Genomic DNA, 24,993 nt, shown 5'->3' with positions numbered 1-24,993 from the left:
TCTCTTTTGGCAAGTGGCTGAACTGGTTTCAAATTGTTTGTGCTTGATTTCCTTCTTCATTTTAAATCACGGTCGGGCAGCTGAGCCTGACTTATTACTCATGATGCAAATGAGGGTTGTAATTGTAGCTTAATATGACGAAAAATGTTGAAATTTGAGGGAGAGATACGTGCCAATTACGTGGAGGGAGTGATTAAGGTTCATGAAGCACCGTAACATTTTCACTCTCTGCTAGGTCAAAAGTAGGGCTGCACGATATTGGAAATAAGCGGGTGAAAAGATCAGAAAATTTGTCATCTTATAAACATAAATATAACGTAAAAATATAATGTATATAAACAGGTATATTTGTATATTAGGGCTACAAGATATTGGAAATAAGTGAGATATTCGATATTGGTGTCTTGAATTGCGATATCGATATTAATGTGAATTTTTTCATTTCGCCTAAAAATGTATGTGAGGTCCGGGGGTTTCGATAAAACTATGCGATTTTTCCCTTCCGTTAATTTCCGCGCCTCAGTTCCGACATGATCGGAGAGAAATATCACTTACGCTCAGTTTCGAGGGACTTGCATCTGTTTCCCACGAAACTGAGTACATCAGAGAGGAGCCGCCGGCGTGTCGCGGTATCACCAAATCAATAATAAATGCCACCTCCTTGTACATGCACACATAACAGTTCCCCCCCTCCTGTATTTAGTTTATTGTTATATATATAAAGCATAGAATAGGAATAAATACTTGAGGACTGTTTTTATTATAAATATATAATTGTTAATTGTTACATGTTGTAATGTTTCCTTTTTTTTGTCTTGTTAAAAAAAAAAAACTTCCACTTTTAAATTGTGGGATATTGTTATTTATTTATCTTTGGGATTAAGAATGGTAACGAGTATCAATACATATATATATATATATATATATATATATATATATATATATATATATAGCCCAATTTATAACCCAACTCTCTGCTCCGTATTTAATTCCTAAAGTTCTTCTATTGTAAACCCACAATGTCTGACCTGACAGAGATTAACAGTAATGTATTCTCTGACAATGCTGGCGCCCAATTACAAAGACCAGGATGATATTAGATATAAGTGATGTTGATGCTCATGATATAGAATCCTGATTGTATTCTTATGTTTATTGAATCTGTATTTAAGAGCCAAACATTAAAGGACAGGATGTGCCTGCAGTTATAGCTATGGAACATTAAAGTCTTTAGGATAAACATAAGTGGATTTTTGATGGTATTTTCTAGTTAGTCTGCATTGATTATATTATAAGACCATTAAAAAAAGCGAGGTATGCATTTGCTAACAGGTCTGTTGTGCACTTCGGAATTTAAATGTTGGTGTCCGTTTCTGATATTTTGCAATGAAAGGGTAACACTAATGGAAAGAACACGATGTACTTGGGTATTGTAAAGTCTGCAAACACACTAATGAGTGAACAACGACGCAATGATTCACTTGTTGAATAAAATAACTCGATGGAGAAGGACAAAAAAGTTGAAATTGAAACTTTTAAACTTGAAATATCTCCTTCTCTACGTTTCAAATTGGCTTCAGACACTGAAAACAAGCCGTAACCGATACGTTTATTTATATCTTCATAGTATAGAATACGAACAAGGCTGCCGATGATGCAAACATTTGTACCACCAGACTGTGAAACGACTTTTCTCATTTCCTCACATTCTCCTTGTTGTCGCCTCCACCGTGGTTTTTGAAGGTGCAAGGATCCTGGAACGCTTGTGTTGTTCGCTGCAGATCAAACACTCGCTTCCGCGAGATCCGACACTTGGCTTTCATGTTATTGTATCTGCAAAAAAAAGAACGATGGAATTGGATGAATAAAAAAGAAAAAGGGAAGAGATATTCTTTGCAGCGCGCAGGGCTGGAGGTTGATAAGGAAATGAAAAAGTTGTATTCCTGCTCGTCGTCGTCGCCGCCTGTGGTTCTCACGCGCTCACACTGGGAGCTTGTTATGTTTTTTTTTGTTGTAAAGGGAGCGTATTATAAGTGCGACGTACGGATGTAGAAGAATGTGAGGTTTCTCTCGCTGCAGATTGACCCGGCTCCTGTGGCATCTTTTATTTAACGTGTTGCGTGGCCTCATCCATTTGAAACATGGCTCCCTCTCAGTGGGGGGGCAAGGCGGTGTTTACCCCCGAAATAAAACAACACACTCCCTGCTCGTGTTTCACGGCTGGCTTGGCGCTGGAGAACATCGAGACGAGTTATTGAAATGTGTCACCTGTGACTCTGCCTGCTGGCTGGTGTGAGAGTGTGATTCCAATGTGCTGTTAAATCAGCATGTATGGGCAAAGTTTTATGGCGGGGAAATTCTCCCGGACACGACTTCTATTATGTTTCTCTGATACCTTTAAATGCATTTTTCTATTTCTACCAACATGCTATAAAATGTATTTTTTATTGCTTAGAAATGACCTACATCTCATGTATTATTTTACAATTAAAAATGGAACACATTTTTTTTATTACATTTTAATACATTGTGTGTCACTCTTGATGGCTAAATACCAGCTTTGTTTTGTTTTTTGCATTGCATTGTTAAAGCAAACAGTGAGACACTTAACTCTATGTCAAAACATTCCTTTGTATTGTTGTAATTAAAATGTCGGCTTGATTATACTACAAAGAGAGTTAATTAAATTTACTTTGTCCCGTGAAAACATTGGAGCCCTTTCGTTAGCCAGGCACTAATTAAATTAAATTAAATTAATTTGTGACCCCACTGGTAAGGAAATCACCTTAGAGCACCTTAGCAGAAAAATGTCTTAAGTAAAAAACATCAATGTATTATTTCGGGCGATACATTTTGAGTTAGGACCATTCTAGACAATAATAATAACAATATAAAGTAAATCATGAAGTATTCGCACATTTAAGAAAAGGTGAAAAGATCGGAAAATGTGTCATGTTATAAACATAACGTAAAAATATAACGTATAAATGTATATTAGGGCTGCATGATATTGGAAATAAGTGAGATATTCGATATTAATGCGATATTTTTTTTCTTTCACCTAAAAATGTAGCTGCGTACGCGCGGCTGCGCTAGTACTATAGGGGAGGTCCAGGAGTTTAGATAAGGAAAACGATGCTATATTTACCTTTCGTTTATTTCCGTGCTTAAGTGCCGACATGTTTGGAGAAAAATATCACTTATTACGCTCAGTTTCATGAGACTTGCATCGGTTTCCCCGCGAAACTGAGCGACATCAGAGAGGAGGCGCCGGCATATCACCAAATCAATAATAAATCCACCTCCTTGTACACACACACATAACAGTTTATAAATGACCTGACGCTAACAACTTAGCTCATTAGCGTATGGCGAAGACGGACAGGTTTAAGTTCCGCGATCATATAAGAACGCTGAAAACAACTGAGACGAGATGAAAAGTATGTACAATATGTTACTTTATCAAAGGAAGTTGAAAGAGATGAGTGACTGGATCACTCACGTTTGAGTAACGTTCATAAGTTAGACTTACTTCCGTGTTTATACTCGCACAGGCAAGACACATCATCATAGCAACTGAGCCTATCAAGCTGCGCCGCACAGCTCACAGACAGACAGAGACGTAAACAACAACGAGACATAGAAGTACAAATTGAAAACTTAACAGAACGTGACACTGATTGGTCGAAATGTGCATTTAAGAAATGCTTGATTTATACAAAAAAATGTAACAATTATTGCACATGTCATTTGATATGCATATCGCACATGCCAATATCGTGATATCGATATGTTTTCGATATATCGTGCAGCACTAATAAATATATATATATATATATATCATATTTATATTATTTAAATAAAATTGATCAAATACAGAATATACTATGCTTTTATGTTTATCGGTTTATTTGAGCACATTGATGTTGTTGTATTTGGATGTCACAATACTGCAATAATACCGGGGAGTATATTACGCTGAACGGACGCCAGGGATTTCTTGATCTATAGGAAAACGGCTTCTTACTTGACACTCGACCACTCAACTGTGTCCATGTCAGCATACGTCAGGCGCAGCATAATCGTCTCTCTCGGGTGTCAGTCACAATGATCCACTGGCTTGAAACAAGATTTAAAAAAAAGACATCGACGTTATGCCCTCCATCTTGCAGCAGGGGGCACTGTTGCGTCGTCATCCCCGCCTGAGGACGAAAGCCCTCTTGAGTCAACAAGCTGCCAAGTCACTCACTAAATTAACTTTAAAAAAAAGGCTTTTCAATTTCAAACGGACCCTGCGATTATGTAATGGGCTGTATCTTTTGGACAGAGGTCACGCCGGGATCATATGTAGATCGCTGTTCCTAACCACAAGCATTTAGCTGATGATGTTCCTCTCAAAGTATTTATTTATTTTTTTGGCCAAAGGACAAGTCAGGTAAGTGGTGGCAGAACTCCAGACTGAGTCCAGTGCTGCAGAAATATCCCATTACCTCAGAGTTGAACAGTTTTTTTAAAAAGACATGTTGAATCTAAAGGAGAGAACTTCATGCTCGGGAGATTTCTTTTCACCACCTCCTCGATACAATTTCCACCGCTTAGTTCTGTGAAAGAATTTGCAAAGTTGTGTGTGGGGGGTAAAAATAAAGTTGAACAAACTTGTCTGAGGAACTGTGACTGCTTGTTGATCCTTTATAGCTTTTTTTTTTTCTCCGGCAAATAAGAAGAAGCTCGCAGCCCGGCGCAGACACCTTGATGTGGATAAAGTGGGGAAGAGACTGGAGCAGCAGGCGGGGAGGCCTCCCCTATTTATTACTCACTGTCCTACTTCTCTCCCTCAGCAAGTCGCCTTATCGTGCGTGAAATGGCTCCAAATGGGATGCCTCTGTGTTTGGGCACAGTTTCAGATGAGGACGCTCACTCTGGTGTACGCCGGAGGAGTTTTTGCTGCTCAAATGTTTGCCGATTTAGAAAAAAAAGGTGTCGTTTTTATGACATGTTTTACGTTTGATAAGCAGAGGTTTATTTTTAAAGATACATTTTCTACTCACCCTCATGTTGACTATGGGGCGGGAGAAATTTTCGGAGTTTTGAATACTTCTATACTGCTATTCTGTATTGACCCGCTTGTCATAATAAGGGATGGGCTGATGAAGCTTCATGTAGTTTAGAGGTCAGTAGGTGGCGCCATCAGTTTAAAAAATGATGTGAAGGAAGGAAAATAGTGCAGAGACCGCCATCTAGTGGACTCTGAAAATAATGACACTGCTTCATGAAGCTTCATCAGATCGTCACTATGCCCAGACGAGAGAAATTGTTTGGGGGAAAAAAGTAGTTTGTATCCGGAGCTACAAGGCTAACATGCTTCACAGAAGGCTAAATCTTGCGCAAGCTCCCAGTGTATAATGTCTACACTTCGCTTTTCTCAAAACTGTGAAGCGTGTAAGCCTCGATTCATTTGTTACGAAAACCTTTTCTTCTTGGTGCTTCATCTGAAAGGGATGTTAGAGACGAGCAGAACGGAAATATTTGGATGTTTTTTTTGGGGAAAATGTGATCTCCAGTCGTAGCTGTCATACGGACATGCATTTATGCCTTTAACTCCAAAAAAACATGGATTACTCTGGAAAAAGAATCCTCACCATTAGTCACTATCAGGGTGAGTAGAAAAAGAGTGACATTTGAATTGTGAAGTAACATTTCATTGAAGTTTGTTGAAAAGGTAGAGCTAAGTGGCAACCATTTCCTTTTGAAATATATAAAATTCTTTATTACAAACGTCTCTCAAATATACTATTTTTTTCACTTTTACACGTCACTGAAATGATCCATCCAGGAACACAATCAGTTTGACATTGCTTGATCTCATTTTTGTGGAGGGAAAAATGGTAACTTACTGCAGTGGAGTCTCATGTTATGATTAGTTGTTTTTTTAAACAATTTACTTTTGATCTAGCATGCGATCGTTGTGTGCATTTTCTATGTATGGCCACAGTAATCTTATTATGTACTGTCAATTACCATGACCTTATTGCAAATATGTGTCACTTGAATTAAAATTTGAGTAAATCAAGGTCAGTTTAAGAGGTTTCCTTGAATGTTGACAGTGGGAAAAAAGCAGAAATACTTATATTTGGATGCTATTCTTAAATTACCATCTGGATCCACAAAGCTTTTTAAAAGATTCTTTGTTTGAAGCCAATCTATGATACTATGCACTTTAGTTTTGCATGAATCTGGTCCAGAGGTGGAATTCTTGTTGGTCTGAATTATGATTAGAATTCATGGAAAAGTGATGAACGGGAACACAATCCAAAACGACATCTTAGAAAATAATTCTCGTTAAAATATTCTTTTTTTGACTTTTAATGCTGTGTCTCAAATCGCATACTTCTCTTAGTGCACTGGTGGTTAGAATGCATCAGGATAGTGTAGGCACTAACAAGTAAACAAATTCTCCACAGATAGTATGTCTCAAATCAAACACTGCCGCTACGCACTAACCGGAAATGACGCGACAGCTTCTTCTACTACTTTTTAACGATGGTTGCGACCAGCTGTAGGAACGCTATCGCAGACACCTGCTGGCAGTACGTTTACAGGTTTGGATCAAGAAATATGAAAAACAAAATATTTGCAAGATATTTACGCCGGTATCGGCACCGAAGACGTGTCATCCTTCTACTGCTGGCTGCAAAATGCACCTGTTAGTATATGCATATATAGTAAGTAAGTAAGTAATATTTCTATAGTGCTTTTCTAAACCAGGGTCACATAGCGCTTAAACAGTCAATACAATACTCAATAAAATATATACTAAAAGGTCAAGATAACACTGAGACAAACACAGGAGTCTCAGAGAATCAAGGAAAAGCCTGCACAAATAAAAGTGTCTTAAGATGATTCTTGAAGGAGTCAGTAGATCATCAAACACAGAGGGAGAGGAAGATCGTTTCAAAGCTTAGGAGCAACAGCCCAGAAAGATTTCTCTCCTCTGGTCCAGAAGCATGTTCAGGAACCATCAGTAGATTCTGATCCACAGACCTCAGAGCCAGAGCTGGGGTGTAAGGCTGGATCAGATCACTGATGGAAGGTCTGACCATGAATAGATCTGAAAGTAAGAACCAGAATTTTAAAGTTGATCCTGAAAGAAACTGGCAGCCAGTGAAGAGATCAGATAAATGTGAGTTCTTCTACTAGAGCAGGTCAAAATTATCGCTGTCATTTAGGGTAGAAAGTGTCCATCGATCTATACTCAGTTTTGTGGGCGTTTTAGTACACCAATTTAGTGTGCATGGCGCATTACATTTTGCATACTTAGAATTAAGACGCACTAATGCACTAAAAATACTAAGTTTTACTACGCAAGTATGTGAGTATTAAGTCTTTACAGCTTTGCTCTTTTATCTTCTTTCAATTAATATGCCGTGTTTCAACACACTACTAACACCTGTTGCCTCATTAAGATAATTCATATCAATGATGAACAATTATTGAATTGTATATATAAAATTCATGTAGGGCAACAGTAGAGGGCAAAAAAAAGAAAGTACTAGTCTTAATGTTTCTGCTACTCCTTCGCCCAAGTTAAGCGACCTCAGATTCCGCATTGCCACGGCCGTTGAACCAGCGCTGCTCATTTATATTACACAGACGGATGGTGAATCACACATAGGGGTTTTAACGTCGACTCATCCTGCCAGCAGCGAGAAGGATTCTCCCTCCCGCTGCAGCTCAACCGTCACTGGATGTGAAAGACTTCTCGACAACTATAGCACTCTCTTAAACCCCAAACCTTCTACCTCTTGACTCCCATCATACACATCTTTGAAGAACGGCTCATCGGCACGACCGACGCAGCATCGGGAGCTTACTCGCCGGCTAACTTCCAGGCTTATACGACTGATGAACTCGAGCAACTCGTCATCTGCGCCGCCTCATCCCAGGCTCAAACCTGCATTGTGCTGCAAAGGCTTTAGAGATGAGCGTAAGGGGATTGTCAATAGATGGGAAAAGAGTGAGAGGAATCTGTGTGTATAACTTGGAATAAACTCCTCAAAAGACGTCTGATCTGAAGTTGTACATTCCGAGCGTGAAAGTTTTAGATGCGAGTGCGAGGATGATGCCAAGAATCCTCGGAGTGGGATTCTATAGGCAGGATGTTGTCAGTGGTGGTTGTGTGTGTGTCGCTCTCTTTCTGATCCAAATTCTCTTTTACAACGGACGTATTTACTGATCAGCCCGGCGTCGTGTTTTACTGCCGTTCATTTCAATGCCGCTCATCTTGATTGTGCTCCATTTCCCAGATGAAATTGTTACCAAGAAAACTTCTTATTTCACTTTTTTTTTGTTCTCAGACAAGTACAGCAGCTAAATTGAGTCTCTCAGTAGAAGTAGCTTCCTCTCAGCGGGACAAGAGTATTTTATAGCCGTGGCAGGGATAAGGGCTTGTTCTCGGTTGCGTGACGGTAGATTTTATGGGTGATTGGGCGAGTTGCCGTAAAACGAAGTAGACGGGGGTCCCGTCTTCGTGATGACCAGAAATCAAAGTTACTTGGAGTAAGTTGTGCTGTCATTTCCAGCTATTTGAAAATTATATAGCTTTCCTACGGATTTTTATCCAGTACTATAATGGCATCGGAAGTGTGTTTTTTAGGCTCGAATAGTTATCACGTGGCTATAGTGTATGTTGTACATTTGCAAAAACGCATCATGAACATGAGGAGATTTGAACATGCATCTGGAGTCGATAGAATGTCCTGCAAAAGGTATTTATAATCAAACAACTGATTTAAAGGCTGTTTTTTGTTTATTTTGCTTTTGCATTCACCTGTTAAAATTTTATTTTTGCATTCCTGGCACAAATCAAGGGATAATACTTACAATGAACTTCTGTGTGTTTAAAAAAAACCTGACTGACAACATAATGAAACTGCACTTCATACTAACTATTTAAGTATTTACCTGCATTTGAACTTTAGATTTGTCTGTGATAAAGAAACTGGCAGCCAGTGAAGAGTTTTAAGGATCGGAGAAATGTGAGTTCTTCTACTAGAGCGGGTCAGAATTCTCGCTGCAGAGTTCTGAATCAACTGCAGGCGAGACAACTCTTTCTTGTTAAGATATGTAGATCGATTCCTTTTTGTTCATATCTAACTAAATTTTTAAATGATGAATTAAGTTTTGTTTATTCATTTTATACAAGATTTGGGATTTTTTGTTTTGCTAGAAATGAAGGAAGCGAGTCATTTTGTGGAAATTGTTGCAAGGATGGACTGAACTGAGGACAATTGAGTTAAGCATTTAAGTGATTTTCTTTAAAAAGAAAAACTATAAATGTGTTATTTTTTGCTCGAAGTCACTTTGTTTTTCAACTTTTATTTCCCACATATTTTCCGTTGCTTGCGAGTACAATTTTCAACGCTGAATTTGGACGCTAAATAAAGCTTGCGAGGATATTGGAGTCCAGCCACGTCCACACCTGCTTGTTTTCTCACTTCTGTCAGCAAGCTGTTGGCGTGCTTGGACCTCGTGACGCGACGGTAGCGCATCTGACTCCAGATCAGAAGGTTGCGTGTTCAAATCACGTCGGGGTCAAGATCTTCTACTCTAATAGCTCTAGTCGTGGTGCAAAAATTTCTCAGACGAGAAGGTAAAAGTTGAGATTGACTTGTGCTAAAGTTACATCATTTTGCTCATCTATACACGAGTTTATTTCAGTAAAAAGAAACAACAGAACGATTTCGTCGCCTGCACATCTCGGTGCCGGAGATTATTTATGAGGTTTTGGTTGGGGCGTATAAGCTGACTATTGCTCCACACCTCATCTCTGCGCCCACACAACCACTGATAGGAGACTCATTATGCATCAAATAGCCATAAACGGCCCTCAGAACCGCCTGTCTTATCTGGATGAGCTGCTCCCCGAAGGCTTTAATCTGTTTGTGTGTGTGTGTCAGACGCTGTTGTTTACTCTTTTATTGTTTCCATTTTTGTTGCGGTATCTTCCTGTATGTTCCGTGCTTCCATGTTTCATAGATGATGTTTATTCGGCCTGCATTATTAAAGTTGTATCGGAGCTGGTTTACCGTCCTCGTGCAACACACTGTCGTGCATTACTAATCTCCTCGCCGCCATTCTTCTACATTAGCTCCCGCGACCGATAGAAAGCCGCGATAACACCCTATCACATCAAACGAGCCGTGGAGCGGGGGGCTTTGAGGGGAGAACTCCATCCTTCGTATCACCCCTCTATCTCATCCTTCATCCCTCCATCCCCATGTTAAACCAATTAACAGTAATTACCGGCCACCCCAGGCGCAGCTTCTTTCTGCTGGCTCCACTGTTTTGTCCTCATCACCACGCCGACACGAAGTTAGTCTCCGAGACATGTCGGGAAGCAGATCATTACTGTTTATTAGCTAAGGGAGCTTGATTTCCCATGATGGGCCCTGTAGGAGCCCGGTACTTTTTTTTTTTTTTTTCCGGATGTGTGGTCTCTCGCCACTGACAGTTGTCATCATGACCACGTTAGCTTTTTGTTACAATATCAAGAGAATCCACAGATGAAGTTGTTAAGCTTCTTCAAGGTTTTCCCTTTGTTAGGTGGACAAAATCTAACCAGTCAGGAATCTTTATCAGTCAGATACGATGTGGTAAACGTATATGATGAAGAAGCTGCATTGTCTTTCTTTCTATCTAGAGATAGCACATAATGTGACGTGTCCTTATCTGTTAGGCAGTCGGAAGAGTACGTGAGGGTAGTGCACAAGATTACTAACCAAAGAAAATATAGGTGAGGTCTTTGAAATCTAGAAACATGGATGCATGGTGTGTTAATATTACTTGAGGAGGACACACAAATGTTGAAAACATAAAATCCAAATCTTCATTTTTGTTTATTAATATTATTATCATGTATTCACACTCATCTGTACTACAAACATTATAAATTAAATGCACTAATATGTTTAATTCACTCCCTTCAAATGTGAGTTCTATATTCTCATTCCGCCATCTTTATGTTTATACTGTATTTTCCGCAAGGCGCACTTCAAAGCCTTTCAATTTCTCAAAAAACGACAGTACGCCTTATAATCCGGAGCGCCTAATATATGAACATTACCTGGTGGCTGACTTGTTTACAAACACTTTCATGACTCTGCGCCGACTGAGCAGACACGCCTTGGTCGGGATTATGTCATTGCCTCATCACGGGGTGGGATTAACGACGCACGTCACATGATGGCGGAGGTCTATGGAGTAAGATTACTGCCATCGGTTTGAGCGAGTGTGTCTTGGTTGTTGTACACTCAAAAATGTTTTTTTTTGCGCAAAATCACTCGCGCTTTCAACCAGTCATACACGTGCGTTCAACATGTCATACATGCGCCTTATAATCCGGTGCGCCCTATTTATGAAATAGGCCATTCATGGAAGGTGCGCCTTATAATCCGGGTGCGCCTAATAGTGCGGAAAATATTGTATATGCATACATTTCTGCCTATATTTTTTATTGTGTTTATTTACAATATATATTATGAACATATTTACTTTTGCAATCTGGAAATGAATCAAAAGTAATAAATAAAAATAAATTCACCATTAATTTATCAAATTAAAAGTGTAGTATAAAAATTCAATTCATTCCAAATATGTTTTCCAAAGAAAAGGGGAGATCACAAATAAGCAGGTCACATCTGAACGTCAAATAACTGTCAAATGTTATGAGAATGTATGTAAAAAATGCACAAGAAACAAACATAGCAAAGTGATAAATAATCACAGAACTAGAAAATAACTTATTAAAATAACTCAAATGTTTGATGCGTTTAGCTTGAAGGTTTTTCTTGAAATGTCATGGCTAGCATGGTTAGACCTTGGTAACATCCATACAGAATCTATCGGTTTTTGCAAATACTATTTTCATGTCTTCTTTAACAGAGGAGGGCTTAAACATTTTTTAAGACACATTTTATAACGGCGTAAGATAAGAGAAATAGTCATTACCTATTAACATTTTTAATGGAAAAATCATTCGATCAATCAGACGACCAATTTATCGTTTTCCTGGTAGAGTCTGTGGGGTTTGCGGATGTTATAGTGATTTTTAGTATGAGTGATGTGGTTTAAGGAAGACTTATGATGGTAGATTCAAGCTTGAATGCATGAGGAGAAAAGGCTTTTGTGTTTTTAACTGCCTCAGTACTTGCCTCCCAATTCAAATATGTTTTGACACTGAATGATTGATGTATATTTCACAACATACAGTACGTGATCATCAAAAATGTCTCCACTCCACAATTCTCAGAAGAACAATGGCGAAATAACTAATGATGACAAACTTGCGGATCTCTTTCAATGCTAAAGCTTTTGTCATCAAATGGCTGTCTTATGCGATAAGACATTTTTTCTTTCATAAGTGCTGCCGACAGAGAGCCTATAATTATCGATAACAGAGACTGCATTCAGAGCGGATGTTCTCTGCAAGAAGAGAAAACTGATACGCTTAAAGTGCAACTATTAAAGCGGGGACTGGAGGTTGTAATTATCCGTGCGGCATTCTAGGATCTCCAAATAAGATAATATTTGAATTTTGTTTCACAAAAATACACTTCAGGGCAACAAAATCATGGCTTTCTAGTCGGATTCAATTATCCTTTTATGCGGCGATTCAGTGAATCTGAGGACAATTATATATAATATTTGAAGGCGTATTATATTTCAACTGTTTATAATGTTCTTATTTTTCTTTTATGTTTCCCGATATAAATTTTAAAATTAAAACATGTCTTTTGTGATTTAACTCAACATACTTAACTCACCAGACCAAATAAAAGTGGAAGTTTTACACCAACTCTAACTTATCTTTTGATTTGATAAGCCTTTATAGCAGTAAGATGCAGTAATACCATCATGATTAAACATTCCATCATTGGGTTTACGATCCATCATGAGGAGTCGGAGTGCATTACGGCTCATGTTTCCCTAATTTTTAAGTAATTGTCTAAATGCACTTCTTAAAAGCCCGCATGACTCCGAGGGACATGATGTCATCAAACAGTCCCCCCTCTTTCGCTACATGAGGTTGGCATCTTGTTGCTGAATAATTTATCAGCTCTTTATATAAAGGGGTCCAGATATTGGTTGATTCTGCCCTTCAAGTTTGTTAGCGTTAATAATTGATTAGCGTTGCAGGGGAGCGGGGGGGAGTATTGGTGCCCAGTCACCAATCTGGCAACACGGCCCTGGCCAAGTCACTTGATCCCACTGTTAATTCAAGATATTGCGCCGCAAGCCTGGGGTCTTGGTGGACAATTTAATTGTTTGACTGCCTTACTTCCCTTAAAGAAAATGTTTTTATCTGTCCGTTTGCTAGCAAAGAACGCAATCACAATTTTTACGTTGAGTTTGTGTTTGTTTTTGTTAGGTAAAGGTCCAAGATAGTGGTACAGTAAAATTATGAAAATAAACAAAGCAAAACAAAAATATTCATTTAATTCTTGTGTTATTTCAGGGTCAAGGTGACCCAGTGGCCTGAAAACAAATGGGTTTTTGGTATCCCTTGTCCTGCCTCTCAATTAAGATGAACCGTATGCAGTGGTGGAGGTCATTCCCCTTGACACAGAGGCAGCATAATGGATAACACAAACACTTTGTTTTCGGGCCACTGGGTCATCTTGACCCTGAGATAACACAAGGGTTTAAATTATTTAGTTTTTCAGAAACAGAAAATCAGCAATCAGCCCTTTAATCTGGGGCACCTTATGTATAAATACTGGTTGTGCTCAGAACCAATACTATGTTGTACACAGCATTCAAATTGTTTTAGGACGACTGAAGTAGTACTAGTGCTTTACTGCACTATACTGTATGGATATAGACCCTTTAATTGATGTTCCCCCTTATAATGTGGTGCAAAAAAACTTTTTTTTCTAGGCGTAATTTTGTAAAAAATGTGTACTTCCACGGCAAAAATCATACCATACCAGCACACACCAAGACAGCAGCTGCAGGTGGCTAAGCGTCTAATGGCTTGAGGCAGTAGTGCGGGGCACTGACCTGTGAAAACCTCCAGCTCACTGGAGTCACTGACTAATTCAATAAAGGCCTTTGAGAAAGACCGAAACATCTGTGCGTGCCCAGAGTGAGTAGAGGCCCCCACGATCTGGACCACCGTGACACTGAGAACGCTCAGTTACCACTTAACGTTATGTTTGGAACCTGAACGTGACATTATTTTATTGATTAAATTGACCTGAAATAAAATGTAGTTTTTTTTTTTTTTTTTAACCGTACACTGGTGGGCGCGTCAAACAAAAGAGTCTTGTGTGGCATACGGACTTTAATGGCTGTTGCTCCGTTAATAAATATCGCTCTCCTGGAACCGACCCACGGAGCTGGCATGGATTTGATCGGAAAAGCAGCTATTTTTTTTTTGGCCCAGTTGTACGAGCCGCCGCCCCTCGTCAATGACCTCTGCCAAAAGACAAAGAAGAACAAAAATAGATGACGATAAGTGTGTGGTGAGACGATACTCATGACGATGCAGCGGCCACGATATATTTTGAGATGTATTGCGATACTGTAGGAGCAACAATATTTGTATACTATTGCAAGAGAACTTGACTCTGATGCCGCAGAATTTACAGACTGCATGACTCTTGATGAAGTTTTAACTGCTTTAATTGCTCTTGGAAAAAAAACCCAAAACATGTCCAAATATCAGCTTTAAAAACTGCCGGGGGGTGACTGTATCCTCTTGTCCTCAGCCATCACCAGGTTTTCAATGGATTTTATTGTTCCTTTAGCTTCGTAGGAGGTAATGACTTCTGCCACATAGTGGCCGGAAGTTTAATTGCAACACAAAAGTGAACGCTTTTACTATTTACATGTTGATTGTACATACAAACAAATCAAGTTATTTTGTTTTATACATCATTTATTGAAATATAATCCATCCAAAAACTACGATAAAAATAAAATATAATCCTTTTTTTTTTCTCTCCCCAAGACGAAGATGAAGATAGTATCATAACAGGAAGTGAAAAAGGTCATTTGAAATTAAAGAAGCTGATGAGAAAACTATCAAAACGAATGAACGTTGGCGGGACATTTGTCTTCTCTGTCAGGTATCCTGCTGTCAATCTACGCTGGTACAGAATTTCAGAGGAGCATCTATCTCAGATCAGACGCTCATGTTGCTCGTCCTCCTCTCTTCCCATTCCCACCTGTCATCTATCTGATAAAAGAAACAGCAAGAGGAAAAAAAAGAAAAGAAAAAGGCTTTCTTTGTCTGTTGCGTGCGGAGGAGTGAGCGAGGGGTACACGGCAGAAAGAAGGGGAGGAGATGAGTGTGGAGGTGAAGGGGCAAAAGGGAGGTATTAAATTACCCCATTCCTTCTGCCCTGTGCGATGTCTTCTGGATTTATCACCCTTTGGCTCCTCCAAATTAAATTTATCCTGGAGTAGAATGGGGGCGGTAGGAAAAAAAAAACCCTCAACAACCTGGGGTTTGGGCTGTTGTGTTGCACGCTTTGCCGGGGCCCCCCTCGAGGAGCCCAGCTCGGGCGCTGACAAGTCGGATGCAATCAAGGATGCAGAGTGTTTATGTGGAGGGCAGAGAGAGGGGATGGAAGCCCACCAGAAAGATCAGTTTTGGACCCCTCAGGCCAGACTGAGTGTCCACTTCCTGTCTGCTCTTTATGGACTCTCACAGAGAATTGATTCATCTCTCTCCCCCCCCGATCGAGCAGACCCGTCGATAGCGGCGTCTCCGACTCGTGCGCAAAATGTCAGCAGATGAGCAGATGGACGTCAGATAAAGAGAGAGTCGTGCTCGAGAAGATGAAACCAGCACATGCAATAATCTGATTTAAGTATATAGAATTTAAAGGCCGAGTATAATTACTTGACGGCCCTTGGTTAGGTCAAGTGTTGGTACATAAGTGTGGATGTTTTTTATACAGTATACACTGTAAGTTTATGTACTCTATGGCGTGATAATGTCCTTTTGAAAGGTAGTTAAAATAGATTGATAGCAACACTTTTTTTTAGTAAACCTTTTTTTTTTTTGGGTCCCTTGGACATACTTTTCTTAACCGAGAGGAAAATAAGACATTTTAAATTAACGTTAAGAGTCTTTACCTTTATCTTACAGGATTTTAAACAAGTACAAACTGAAATATAACAACGTACAACATTATGCCATAGCAGTAAACTGAAATAAGAAAACTTATTAAATTAAAATATTTTTTTACAACCAAGTTGTGATATACAGTATGTATGTCATACTCCTCTTATACTTTAATATAGGAAGCTTCATGTATACGCCCAAACATTTGCACCCCCATCCCATAATATTAGAGTGCACCCCCCGAGGGGATCCCTTTGAGTTCTATTGGAACCACTGGGTCAGGGTACAGTTATCAGTGAACAGATTTCTTGTAGTAATGAATGAAATACAAGCAGTTTTGTTGATTTTTATCTCACTTGCTTCTACTTTCTTTACTCAGCTTCCCGCCAAAAGGTGGACACCCAAACAAACAAGTCTTTGAACTCCCGACAGCGACAAATCCTCTTTTATTCCTCTTGTTTCTCTTTGTGCCTTGACTTTAGTGGATCCTTCAGGGAAAAAAAGAGGCTCCTCTTAATTGAGAAAGCGTCGACGAAGCCTTTGAAACGGCGACCGCCGTGGAGATGACAGCCTTTTTTTTCAAATGTGCAGCGTCTCTCCACAAAGACGGGTAATGAGCCACTGATGCGCTCACGCTCCGGCCCTCATGCAGACATCTACCAAGATGAAACGCACTCCAACACAAGTTGTCTATTTGTTCAGGTGATAAATGGCGCAAAAGAGTGGTGGCCCAGGGCCCGCTGATACACTCATTGATTCTGGCTCGCACGTGCCGCACTAACCCAGATGTGACAAAGCTTCTTTTCAGAGCTCTTAATCGCTCCAACACTGACTAATTGAATTCATTAAGCGTCCGGCTCATTGTGCCGGCAGTTATTTAGAGCTCCATTTGAAGAGCAACAATGGAGGAAAATGTCAGGTAATGGTGGGATGAGGACTATCACCGTCGTCTGGGCATTCACCTGAGTTTATAAATGGACCGGTGGCACAGTGTGGATTTTTTCACACAACTATTTCTCTGAGACAATGCAGAATGACATGCTGCATGGATGAACCAATTAGGTGTCTCAAGAACATATTTACAAAAAGACTATAAATTCAGCTAAAGTTGTTTAAGATGATGATGATATACTGTATTTATTTATCATAGGTTATTTTGAAGTAATTTTATACTCAGACAAACCTTAGCCTTATTAATTTGATTTCCATTTATTTTGTCAGACAATAAAAACAAATTGTTAATCTGTAAAAATGATTTGTACATCCAGGTACTTGCCAATGTCTGGTGTAACCGTACAAAATGGTTTTTACTCAGATTTATTTTAAAATTAATTCATTGTTTAATTTGTAAATTAAATTGTGATAGAAGTTTGTATTTAATATGCTGGTTTCTATAACAATGCTTCCTAATATTAATCACAACAGTAGACGGAAAAAAAGATGTCAAAATACTTTACTTAAAACAAATTGACCGAATTTGAGTTTATATTTAGGTGTGTTTGAACGTTTTTTGTTAATTTTTCTGTTAATTTGCTGTTATATTCCTAGTTACACAACATATGTTAGCTGTTTGCTAATCAATCAATGTTGATTTAGATTTAATTTCATATTTAATGCGTCTTCATATTTCATATTGACTTCGTTAAACGTGTAAAAAAACAACAGATGATGCTTATTTGAGAAGAGCTTCAGAGTTTCTGTTTCTCTTTAAATTCAATAAGATGTTTCTTTTCCAAAGGGAATGTCATGTGTTTGTCATCAGCATTTATATAATGGTCCTCTACATGTTGATCATATCAACGGTGTATCAAAACATCGTGAGCCAAAACAAACACAAACATCTCGCACCAATTAAAAACATCAGTTTGGTCACTTTCTCGTAAAGACGCTGAGATGCAATATTTTGCGATATTTGACCATCATTTACTTGTATTTACTATGGAAGTCAATGAGATGGTGCTTGAAACTTTTCCTGTTGACACGTAACCACAACATTTTTTCAGTCTGACCAGAAGGGGAAGCTTAAAAAACACCTTTTATACCCTTTATATTAAATATTTTTTTAATCAACAAATGAAGGAAAAAGTAGGTAAAAACATGTCCCCTTAAGAGCTAACTTCATGATAGCATCACCCCTGTATTAAGGTCACTGAGATCTACACAAGACAGCAAACACTTAAAATAAATAACAAAGAAACAGCGGTTGAACAATTGTAATGCACGTCCGATAAGTGGCTTCATTTGAGGCCAGTCCTGATATTTTCAAACATGCTTTAAGTTGAGCAGCCGTCGCAGATTTAAGGGAGCAGTAGAGGAAATCCCCTTTTTATTGCCTCTGTCAGTGTTTTATGTGCAGACAACGACAAAGAATTGAATCATAACCTACTTAGCATTTGCTTGTGTGTGTCTTGGTGGTTCATGTCTGGAGGGCTAATCTGGCTAATAGAAGATGGGAGGAGGGGGGGGGTTGTTACCCATGGGGGAGCTTCCATTCCAAGGCAAATAAAATCTTACATCAAGTATGGTTTCCAAAAGCATCCCAAAGGTGCACTTAAGAAAATATCAACGCCCCATTTTCCTGATCGAGGGAGTATTCAATTCTAGGAATGTCTCAGCCTCCCCCCTTTACCCTGTTATTCCACTGACCGAGAACCTTTCACGTGAAATATGTGTCTCGGCCTCTCATTAGCGGCTCCTGATTTATCGAATGCATTGTTTTTTCAATGTTATGTTCAGCCTGAGTCGTGCACTTATTTCTTGCAATTCACCGGCGTTACAGCATTCTTGAATAACCACGGTACGGACGCCGCTTATAAATAAAGTTTAGTGCTTTAGTGTTTTCATTTTAGTGTCCGGTCGCTCTTCCACTTTTTCCATACACAAGTGTCAACAAAGTTTCCCCCGGCCATGCTCAATTTAGGCTTCCCATGATGCCTCGGTGCGGATGACTCGTCACGGCTGTTTGGCGAAGGCATGGCTGAATAGGGCCCAGGTGTTTAAATGAGCAGTTTAACTCCCAGAGGTGGTTTTTCTACAAACCCGCACAGACATGAAACATTGTGTATTTTGGCAAAACACATTAATTTTTTTTTTTTCTCTATCCGGCTAATGATTTAGCCATTTTTGATTTCCCACGCACATGCTGGATCCATTTCTCTTCCCCGGACCATGATCTCCTGGAATGAAGTTTGAGCTTATTTAAACTTTTTGTTTGTATAAGAATATGGCCGGTTAAATTATTGTTGTTGTTTTTATCAACAAAGGACAGACAGCCAAGTATTTGTATAAGCTAGGTTAGGTAGAACTTTATTGATCCCTCAGGAGGTCCCTTTTCGGGAAATTGTTTTTTCCAATTAGCCACAGCAATACAGCAATTATTCATAAAAAATAAATAAAAATAAAATAAGAACAAGAACAAAGAGGAAGAACAAGATGATACAATCTAAGTCTCATATAAAGGACATGCATATGGCCTTCCAGTTCAGTTCGAAGTGGAAAGTTTTTCTTTTACTTGAATAAGAAACAGTTTAACTCTTATTAAAGTCTCACTTTAAGCTGGCATTGAAAGGATGTATAAAAGCAGAGATGGTTAAGCTAAATGGAACTACCAAGAATACAAAGAAAACATTACAATCCGACTCTTACTTACTTTACATTTTTTAAATCTTTATCACCTCGCCTGCTTAAGGTTTTCCGCCCCTCGTGTGATTGAGTTTGATCCCTTTGGTGTAAAGGAATCAACCAGGTCTGTTGATAAAAGCCATACAAATCCAGTCTTTTGTCATGATAGATGGAAGTCCAGATAAATAGCAGAATATCCTTGTGTAACTGTTAAGTGAAACCAAGACGGGCTTTTTTAAATTGTACTCGGAAAAGAAATGGAATCAAATTGTTCCATTTAACTGGATGTAGGAGGAAAGCTGAGATCTAAGCTCGCGTAGATCATGTCAAGCTTAATTTATTTGGGAGCATGATCGCTGCCACGAAGTACTTGTCTCTATATGCTTCAGTCATGTCGAGGGGAAGCTATGTGCGTATTAACGCGTTGGCAGATGTTCCGTCGTCGTATAAGCCAGAAGCACTGTTCTGTATGCTGAGAGGAGTCCAGAAGCCTGAGCCATATGTTAGAATTAGCTTTAAACAAAATGATAGGCTTAGACTTACATGTGCATGCGTACGCATGTATCTTCTATGTTTGTTACCGTTAGCCTTACCATCCTCTTTTTACTTTTAATCAACACTATTATGTCAAATCTAGTGTGAAGTTTGTCCTTATATAGTACTTACTTACTTACTTATTGCATAAGAAATAATTTTCCTCCGTCCACACAGTTTCTCAAGGTAAACTGTAATGGCAAAAAAAAAGTCCATCCCAAAAGTACTATATGGACTTTTTTTTTCCAGTCTTGAAAAGTATAAAAGTGATGTTTCATTAAATAGTCAATCGTTCATTTGTACGAATCTTTAAAATGAGTTGGAACAGACGTTTCTTTAGGTTATGAAGTTACGTTGTTTTATTCTAGCTAGGGGGTACCAGCACTCCTCTTTGTTTTTATTAACTAAAGTACAGACGTATGTATAATGGATGCATGCACAAGATTGCAGTTTTCTAGTTGAGAAGTGTCTTTGTCTAATTCCTTTACTGGCTAACATTCTTAGTTAAAATTGTTCATTGTTCTTTCGAATCTCGGTCTTTCTATGAGAGTTTTTGTACAGCCTTGTTTGGATATAGCACATGGTGTTTCTGTTATTTATGACCTGTACTCTACTTCCTTTGTGTAGTTCGTTAAAGTGTCTCCTGTGTTTTGATAATTTAAATCAAAAATAAAATGATATTCATTTTATCTAGTAAATATCATTTTAATGTTTATCATGTTTAATGAGTTTAATTTTTTTAGCTTTGCTAAATTTCCAATCTAAGCCATTTCCTTACCGTGAAATGAATAACATAATAATTTTCAGTATATGTATATATATATGTAGAAACATTAGACCTCCAGAGGGATCAATTAAGTCTGTCTATCAATATAATATAAATATTTGCAGCAAAATTGCAAATAAGTTGAATTTTGCTTTTTTTATTTCCTACAAAAACTGTAACTTTAAAAAAAGAATAATTTTAGTCTCATTTTAAGTTCCAAATGTTATAGCTGCAATGTTTAATGGTGTCACCTAATGGCTAAACTATAGTTACAATCATGAACTACTTATGTAAATGAACCAATTCACTAAAATGAACTGCATCGCCCAATCACAACACAGATGCACATGATCGTAGATCGATAAATCACAAGATGCCTCAACCCTTGGTGGGTTTTGTCGGGATCTATATATTAGAGATTACATTTGTCCTTCAACAGACAATCGCATCAACGTTGAAGATGTGAAAACCAGCTGGTTAACCTGTGAGTACTGAAATCAACTAACCAGAGCATTTTAGTCGGTGCCTCTAAAGAACCGTAAATGTCGATATCCAGGCCTTTCCTTCTTGTGATCTAGTTTAATAACCGCGACTTTAAAGTTCTTACTCTTTCATCCGTTCATTAACACGAAAGTGTGTCTTCTGTTCCTTTTATCTACCACCCTTTTTTTTCCCATCTACCCTTTAATCATGTACAAATGACGTACAATCCCGAGCTAAAGAAAAGATAAACAAGACCAAATCCACTTTGGAACTTTTTATCTGCCGGTGCGTTAATAAACCAATGAGGCTACACAACCGCAAAACAATACACAAACACACATCGCACCCACTGCTCTCGCTCCTGGCGTAATGTCTTATGCAAAATATCTCTTTAGATAAATAGTCCATTCCAACAGTAACCCCTCTCTTTTAACAAATGGCTTCTCACAGAAGTGGGAGCTCGTATAAATACCTATTAGATGCCCCAATTGTCTTACTGCCAGTTTCGGGGGGATGGCGCCTGGGGGCTCGCTTAAATTGAGCCCGGTGTGGCATTCATCAGCATCCATTGTCATCTTCGCGTCTGCCTCTCTCGGCGAAGGTAATTGACTCGAGAGTAACGTCGGGCGATCAGTCCACCTACGGAGCGACGAGCCACAGATTGATTGGCTCTATCGCGGTGCAGCGAGCCAGCGAGATATTGTTATTCTCAAATATGAAAATGCTCTAATGGAGCCGGACAAGGACCGATGATGAGAGGGGATGGAACCAAATAAAAGGGAAAGTGCTTAAATTATCCCAGCGGCTCGTTTATTTAAGAGGCGCTTTTTTTTTCTTTTTTTTTTTGCTCAATGAAAAGGTTGAGCTTCTCGGCATCGCTTGTCATATTAACGGAGCCGAACGGCAATAACAGCAGTCGCCCCCGACAATAGGCCTCCGTGAACATTGACATTGAGTCGCTCCTGCTCGTACTCAAGTCACAGCGCGTCACAAACAAAAAAAAAAGATAAAATACAACGCTTGATATCGAGTGAGTTTATGAGCTCGGCGTTGGAAAACTTGACCACAGTAAAAGCAGCTGGACAACAACACTCCAGGTGCTATCACTCATACCACACGCTTAGCCCTACCAATAAATGTTTAGTGCCTTTTAGGGGGAGTCATTTCCAACTGTGTTATTATTTTGAAATTATCTTTTTATATCCTTGGCCCACGACGGCGATAATCAAGTGGAGTTACCGGGGTTTACGTCGGTTGTATGTGGATTCGGGCCCCTGTGGGTGTTAACTTTTCTAACTTTAATAGAGCGCAGTAATCAAAACTTCTTATGTCGGCGCAACTGAAAGGTTGAGGGATGTTTAATGTGTGTAACTACACTCAGAAAGGGGCGGGAGGTTCACTTGCTAAGCTATGCATGGAGCATAATCGACTTTCTGATGTATTGTTCTTGCTAGAGGTGCACAAAAAAACCACTTTGGTTAAACTAAAGGGGGATTAAGGGTTAAAGTGATTTCTTCTTTGAAGAAATACAAAAAAAAACTCATTTAGGTTAGGTAGAACTTTATTATGTATTACTTTATTCATATTTATTATTATATTATAATTATGAGTCTATGTTTAACCTTTTAGTTATATTTGTTTTAATATGAATGAAAATGATGTTTTAGTAGCATTAGTGGCGCAAAGAGAAACTTTTTTAAAAACTTTTTTATATGTGTATTAAAGGAAAATTCAGCATAAATCACATATATTTTTTTAATAATTTGATTCATTTGTTCCAATATGTCTGGATGTTATAGAAAAAATGTTTGAGTCGTGTGAATATTTCTTTATTTTAACACAGGACAACAATGTTGATTCTGGAAAAAAGAAAAAAACGAGTAACATAAATTACAGGTTTTTTTATACTTCGATTTTTAGGTTTTGTTTTGTTTGGATATTAATAAAGTTGAGTAAAGTTATATAAAGTTTGGGTGACTCAACAGGGACAAATAGTGCTATTGTGATTATTTTACTTTTAAACACAATACAATTAATAATTGCTCACGTATGTTTACACTTTCTTTCACAGGTCAACAAAAGTTTTGGTGGCAAAAAGGGCAACACTGCATATTTAACATATATTTTTTTGTTAAAAAAAAAAAAAAAAATCATAGATCCCTGGTCTATATTTATTCATTTCAGATCTGATGTTTTGTTTGGTTCTGGATGTAAATAAGAAATCAAGAAAATGGAGTGTATTTCAGTTGAAACGTCGAGGCTGAGAGATGACGACGTGTTTACAAATCTAAGCTGCTTAGCGATGAGGTCCTCTGTGTGTACGTCTCCTTGTGTAATGGATTTACTCCAGTGAATTAAAGAAACCCCTGGAGGGAGCGTGGCACTTCTGCTCCGCTGCTCTTTCAAATCAAATTCCACATGGATGTCATAATGCGAATCCATTCAAGATGATCACAACACTCATAAACATTCTTAAACGTGCACACAAGAGTCTCGGCTCCCACGGATGACGGTGAATTCCATATCTAATGTTTTCATGTTGAGATGTGGTTTTCGATTCCATCCTGCCGATGATTCGCGTCGCGGTACAGATTGAGTTGATTTTTCAAGGACGATTTTGAAAGTCAGGGGGGCTACGGTTGACTTTTCCAGTTTGAAAATTTCAATTTGTTTCCTCAACCATGAAGACGGGTGGCTTCAACTGAGACCTTCCGCATGAAGGTCCAGCAGATCGAGTCTCTAGTGGATCCAGCTTGAAGAGAGATGTTCTAGAGATGATCAAATCTGGGATCGCCAAATAATTTTCCATGTCCAAAATTAACTTTTAATACAAGTTTTCTATGAATTACATTCAATAGAAACTCAGTCATTTGAGTGAACTAATAAAATAGATCATGTCGTGTCATTATTATTGGATGAAGATGTGTTCAAGTACATCTGCTGAAAGTCTTATTTAGGAATGGATTACAAAAGGAACAAAAGGAAGAAAACTAGGAATATCAAGAAGAACATAGTACTGTAAAAAAAAAAGCTAAAGTTGTGAAAAGTCTCTTCAATAAATTAAATCTGTTAAATAGTGACATTGAATTTTTACTAGTAGTAACAATAGTTACTGTTGAACTACATATAGAAGTCCTCCTTGCACTCTTTAAAACTTTCCTGAACTGTCATTGACGTTTTTACACATTGTCACACAAATATTATTCTCTCAAAAATGTACATTGCATCACATTGTAGCCTTGTCAGTCAGGAACATATTTAAAAACACAGTACTATGTATGAAAAACAAAAGCCCCCAAAAAACTGGGACCACCATATACCATTAAAATAACCATATAATCCTCAAAATACATCAAAAAAGACATGTAAATATAAGTATACAAAGGCGATTTCAACGGTGATTGTTAATGGTGACATTTGATGTCATGTTTGACGTGAAAATACGAGTGACGTAGAC

General features: G+C 38.4%; 1 protein-coding gene and 1 non-coding gene across 4 annotated transcripts in view; both read left to right on the top strand.

The window, feature by feature from the left end:
- LOC148081772 (partitioning defective 3 homolog) overlaps window positions 1-24,993 on the top strand; it is a 367,916-nt gene that overhangs the window by 54,123 nt on the left and 288,800 nt on the right. The window lies entirely within an intron of this gene.
- Window positions 9,523-9,594, top strand: trnaw-cca (transfer RNA tryptophan (anticodon CCA)). Its single transcript has one exon. It is a non-coding gene; the product is annotated as a tRNA-Trp (tRNA).

This window comes from Callionymus lyra, chromosome 4 (assembly GCF_982586985.1).
Source record: "Callionymus lyra chromosome 4, fCalLyr1.hap1.1, whole genome shotgun sequence".
In the NCBI taxonomy this organism is placed as follows: domain Eukaryota; kingdom Metazoa; phylum Chordata; class Actinopteri; order Syngnathiformes; family Callionymidae; genus Callionymus; species Callionymus lyra.
Note: the sequence above shows the minus strand (reverse complement) of the source record. Positions and strands in the feature narration are given on the sequence as shown.